This window comes from Dreissena polymorpha, chromosome 6 (assembly GCF_020536995.1).
Source record: "Dreissena polymorpha isolate Duluth1 chromosome 6, UMN_Dpol_1.0, whole genome shotgun sequence".
Lineage (NCBI taxonomy): Eukaryota > Metazoa > Mollusca > Bivalvia > Myida > Dreissenidae > Dreissena > Dreissena polymorpha.
Window position 1 is genome coordinate 40,990,052 of NC_068360.1, and position 6,401 is coordinate 40,996,452.

Below are 6,401 nucleotides of genomic sequence, written 5' to 3' on the forward strand. Positions count from 1 at the left end.
TTTTGTAAAAATCAATTTCGTTGACCTCATTGATGTTAATATATTATTTGATTAAAGCTCAAACGGTTCCAAAAAGTTCGTTGAAATCCTTTATTTCGCTATGACTACGTTTGTCTTAAATTTGCTCACATGGGGAGCTTTTCGGATACCGTGCTTTCCGTCTTCCGTCGTTTTCCGTGTATGTTTGCGTTCGTAAAGACTTCTTCTCCTATACCCTTGGGCAGATTTTCACGAAAATGCAGATGAATGATCCTTTGGTGGCAATCTTTAGAAACTATTAAATGCTTTCTACTCAGTTGTATTTATATACAAGAGCTTAACAAATATACGAAAAAATGATAACTTCAAAAATATTTTCCTCTGAAATGAGGATAATTATGGTTAACATGGTAAAGGCAACGTCCTAGGAGCCACATGATTCATATATATTAATTTAGCAAAATAACGTTCAACATCTTCATCTCTTATACAATTAATTCGGGAGTTGTATTCTTTGGCATATTACATCATTTGTCCTCTACGTTCAAATCATGGCCCTGGGGTGAACTTTTCCCCCTTCTCCCATCCTAGAGGTTACTCGTTTTTATTATCTATATACTATATTGTAAAAATCTACACGTTATGAGCGTGTGCCAAACGGAAATGAAATAATGAAACTCTCTGTCAGCATCATAATGCTCCATGTACACATAATTTTTCTGAAAACATGAAAAACATGTTTCTGCTGCAATCACCAAATTAGCCGTATTTACTTTACTTTACCGTATTTACATTAGTTATTCCCTAAATTAGATTTGGCTGAACACAGTCATACATGTTTGACAAGTAGTATGAATTATCGCATAACAATAAATTCTTGAGTCGTGTTTTATTCATATATTTTTTTAAAAATCGACATTAATTCATGTACACGTATTTTATTAACGATTTTTGAAAGACTGCTTTTATGGCTAAAATGCTCATTTTCTTTCTTTCATGTCGATCCTTTAATTTAATGTTAATATTAATTATTACCATTGCTATAAAGAATATTGAAAATATATCGGGGGTTATTTCAACACTCTACTAGTCACCCGCACATCCTAATACCACAGATTCAAGATGTTCAACCAAAAACAAAACAAAGTGTTAACAAATGTATCTATGTTAATTTATGATCACATTTCCATTCCACCGTTAACGAAGAGTCTGATCTGATTACGAATTTGCGATGAGATGAATGTGCTCCAGTTGTTCTTTTTGTCAAGCACTAACTAGACACGCCAGTAAGACGGCATGTAGTCACATGAATAATAAAAACATGTTCCGGATGCAAAAACAAACCTAAGCCGACAATTATTCCGCAGCTATGAAACAGTACGCATCATCCATGCTGATAAGAACCTCAATTTATGAAAATATTTGTAAATACATTCATAGATTATGATTGACCTATATTTAACATCACCAAAATGTATTCTTTAATTTATTGAACAAGGCTGCACGCCACCATTTTAAGAGGAGCAGATACTACCATTAGAAATTCATAAGTAAAGGGTATACTATTTATTGCAGCACCATTTTAATTGTTAACAAATGAATGTCAGATTTGAGTTCTGAATACTTCAAATGAATAAGTTTGAAAAGCAACACCTCTTCTTTATGTTCTAGACAGTAATAAAAGACGCCAGACTCAAGCGATGCCTAAACAGGTAAATTGCGAACTTCAGTCGCAATTTTTGGAGAAAACTAAATCAATCCTAACACTAAATGAAATTTCTGTAAAACATTTTTTTTTCTTTTGACCACCCAGCTTTCTCACTTGCAGTCATTTACATGGAAAGTTGTACATGCGAAAATATGGTATCGGCACTGTCCTGTTGGCACATTGTCAGTTTGTTTTAGAAAATAGCCTCCATGGGCTTGAGATTATTTAAGACCAAAAGTATTTTAACAAGCTATGCTAAGAATAAAACAGCAACTGATTTTTAATTGTTTTTTCCTAAATTAAAAAAAAAACACTTCATGATAAACTTTTTAAAATGTGCTTAGTATTTGTTCGGGTATTGAGGTGCTTGATTTATGGACATAATTTGAGGCTCGATTTTCGATCAAGACAGCCTGACACGCTACAAAGTGAATTGACCCTTGCTCTTCTTTCTCTAAATGCAATATTTTGACATCAGAAAGATTGTTAATACAATAATGCAGGATGTTAATTGAAATACATTTAAATATGAAATATTCTGCAAAATTGGCTAGCCGCCCTGGTGAAAACAGTAACAATGTGACATGGATACATATTGCATGGAAACCGGTTTCATTTGTGATGTCTTAAATACAAATATCTTAGACCACTGTTGGCTGGGCATAATCAAGAAGTGTCTGTGAACATTTTTGATGAATGTTTGTAATAACTGGACTGACAACTTATCATAAAGTACGACCGTTTAAAGGTTTGCGTACGATTAATATATGGATGATTTATTACAAATAAATTTGACAATGATGCGAGACAACATATTTATAAACGTAAGAGCTTACATTGTTTATTTGGTAAATTTTGATACTTTTGATAATTTAAAGCCATAATTCTTTCAACGTGATTCGTGCGATATGGCTGGTAAATGTACATTCTGACATGTTATACTAAAAAGTACTGCAGTGAAGATTGGTGATAAAAAAAACTACTTATAGGACGGAGATGGCTAATTTGGCATATTTTTACATTTCAAATCAGACAGACGTGGGTTGTTATCGAAGATCACTGTTGAGCCATCGTTGGTGATTAACAAATACGAAAAAATATCGGTCTCTTGTCTAGGCTTTACCTGATCCGATTTAGTTCTATATTTATACGTTTAATTGTCAGGCACAATACAATCTCAAACATATTGAAACTAATTGTACAAGGTAACAATTTTTACAACAATATTACACATAACTATTTCACAGACGTGTAGGTCCTTCAAGATTTATAATGTTTAGTTTAAGAAAGCAGTGATCACGATCAAGATAGGTCTAACGCTTGCGGCGTATTACTACAAGTATAATGATGTTAAATGCACTAAGAATATTTGTTAGAAATTTCTGCATTTTGCTTCGCGGATTTAGTGATTTGCTCTGTATATCAGGGACAATTACAGTACTTAAAACATGTTGGTTAAGAAACCCATCATTTGTCAAATGTATAATCGAAAAAGGAAACAAACATTTAAAGTGTTACCTCTATAATGAATATCAATAAACATTTACAAAAGGTGATATACAATTTACTGGTTAGGGGCATACTTAAACTGTTCGATTTATCATTTCATATTTCACAGGAAAATAATGTTTCCGTTTTATAAACGATTCATCGTTTTCTAAACGTTCATCGTTTATTTTTATAAAACATGAAACGTGCTGTTAAATGTATTATTATAATTATTCAAGATGTTGTGTTTAATAATACCTCTACTACAACATGTGTCATTCCGTCCGACAGTCGCTCGAGGTTACACGTTTGAGTCACATAAAAGTAAAACGTTTATCACTTTTTAGTAAAAATAGGGTGAGTCAGCTCACTTAGTCACCCGGGCATTGACGAAGTTTGAAATAACTTGGCACACATGTTCACCCATTTGAGGCGGTGTGTCGCGCACAAGTTTCCCTTGACCTAAATGACCTAAAATGAAGACAAATATTTGGTGTTTGTCCAACAAGCTTCTGGTCAAATTTCAACAAGCCATGTAGTGTAATGATCTTCTGTTTAATTGAGACGATTATAAAACGGTAATTGCCCCTAAATCAAATAAATAATCTGGGGATCCTTTGATGCTGACAAAAGCATAAAATTCATGAATAAACGATGCAGAGAACTCGTGGTAAAGGCATTTATATTTTAATTCAAAAGATCTGCTGACAGTCTTAGATTATTTTATTGCTATCATTTGCTTGTTATTAATCTTTACGAGTTTATTTCTGGGTGATAACATTTGTCGGGTGAAAGCATTTTAAAGAAAATGTGAAACAATACAAAATCAGTAAAACTCCGATAAACACAACCACAAATAGGCTAAAACTTAACGATTTTATAGAATGGAATCATGGTGTCATATTTTGAATAACAACATGAATAAAAACATAACTCGGTAATCGATATTAAAAACTAACTAGTACGTGCAAATCAACATGCATTTGTTAACCAAATAGTTATTTATGACCAAACAATATTGAATGTTCTTAATTCCGCATATACACGTTTAGGCATACTGCCAACAACATCTGGGAATCCACCTTGTACACGTAGAAACTGCTGAAAACAACTTTCTTAAGAACCAGGTGTGTAGGCTGAACATAAAGAAGCATACATGTTGCAAAAGAGTGAATTTAGTAATTATTTATCCAATATTTACACATAATATTAAGCAAATATGTTATATCTTACGAGTAAAGCTTAATAGATAGTAATTTAGTAATAGGTTTTCATTATAAAACTTACCAAAAACACAAACATGTAAAGGGCGATACGCAGTGAATATTAAATTCATGTGTTTATAATAATGTGTGATTATGGTCTTTCTGTATTGTTGCAATGCAGAACACGAGTTTTTTTTAATTATTTAAACTATTTTATAAAGCTGCCTTTACGTGCACGATTTTATTAATGGTGTGTCTTAATGTCAATACTACTAATGAGTTGAATGTTTCTAATGAAGATTATTGTCCGATCACACAACGCGACAATTATATTTTATATTTGATCTGTATCGACCAAAGCCCGGTATTAGTAGAACGGAATAACTGCAGAAGTCAATATCTATGTTAAATGCTTATCCGAATTACATTTAGATAAATTTCATAGGAGACTTTGATCAATGTGACAACAAGATCTATGCAAGTGGAAATTAAGACATCATACTGAACACAGCTTGACAGTTTGATGTTCGCTATAAATAATGTGTTTTATCAAAATAATTATTATGAAGTAACAAACAAATAATATGGTAAGTAAGCTTTCTTCTATTTCGTGATTGAAAAACAATTAAATATTTATTTTGCGCAAACTTTTAGTCAACAGTTAAACTCAATTGAGCAACCATCAACGCGACAATAGGAAAAATGAACAAATGCAAACCGTAACCTCGTTGTTGTTCGCATAATTAGTTGAAACAAATCAGGGCATGGATGTTATTCATTTGTAAGATTAATCATGCACGCTTATTTTATAAAACAACAAATAAAAAAAAGCCAATAGATCTCAATTTTGACAGCTGTTTTAACACACATTTCAAACTTATGATGACAGAGGCCTTTTTGCGTTTGTTTACAAACATATCAGTTTAAATTTAGAGGTCAAGTCCATGGTATTTTAATTACAAACAACCATCAAATGTCATACGCACAAGGTTTTAATGATATATTTTCACATACGTTTATAGCTGTGAAATATCAGAAAAGCGCTAAGGAGCCAACACTTGATATCCTCTTGTATAACAAAGAAATAGTTATATGTATTGTTAAGTGTTCCTATGAAAATAAGATTTCATAACTAATTAAATGAAGATAGGGAAACAAATCGTAACATTTGTTCAATACGGTGAGTGCCAGAATTGCATTGGTAATCATTTGCCTTGGAAGTCTCAAGTATTCCAGAGTGATGACTCTTAAGCAAGAACAAAACAAGGTAACACAAGTGAAGGACACAATTTATTAATATATAATTTTACTTTTAATAATTAGGACTCATAACGGTATGGGATATTTGCAGCAGCATTGTTTTATTCGAAATGAAATAGGCGAAATATACAGATGCTTTTCTTGATCATGAACTTAACAGTGCATAAAACATGGCTTGTCGGATGTACATACTGCCCATCCAATGGCATCGTTGTTACATGTTGTTCTGGTTATGGCAGTGTGCTACACGCCAAACACATTTGCCTTTTCCGATAAATTTAGCACCATGTTCTGAATGCAGAAGGTTGTATTTCTTCATAAATTATACTTCGTTGTTAATAGTTTCTTTTGAATATAATTTCCAAATCATTTACGAACGAATATACACTAGTATTGATCACAAAAATGTATCACCTTATTATGTTATTTGTAATGCCGCTAAAACATTCGCTCAAACTGTTCAGCACTAAATATTGAATGATTTCGTTTGTTCTGAACGTTAAACGGAAATTCACACCAACCATGTCCCTGATTTGGCGATGTAATGTAAAACGTTCATGGTTCAAAACAATTCCGTGGGCTGACTTACATAGTTCCGTGTGCCCTTCTTCGTTGGAAAATAATTTTACGGTCTTCATTTACGCTTGCGAAGCAATTTTGCAGATGGTTAATCAATTCGAAGTAATGAAAGGAATTCTTTACTATTCCGAACAACATTTTGCCACTGTTTCCAAAATGCTACAAATTCTGATTTAGTTTTG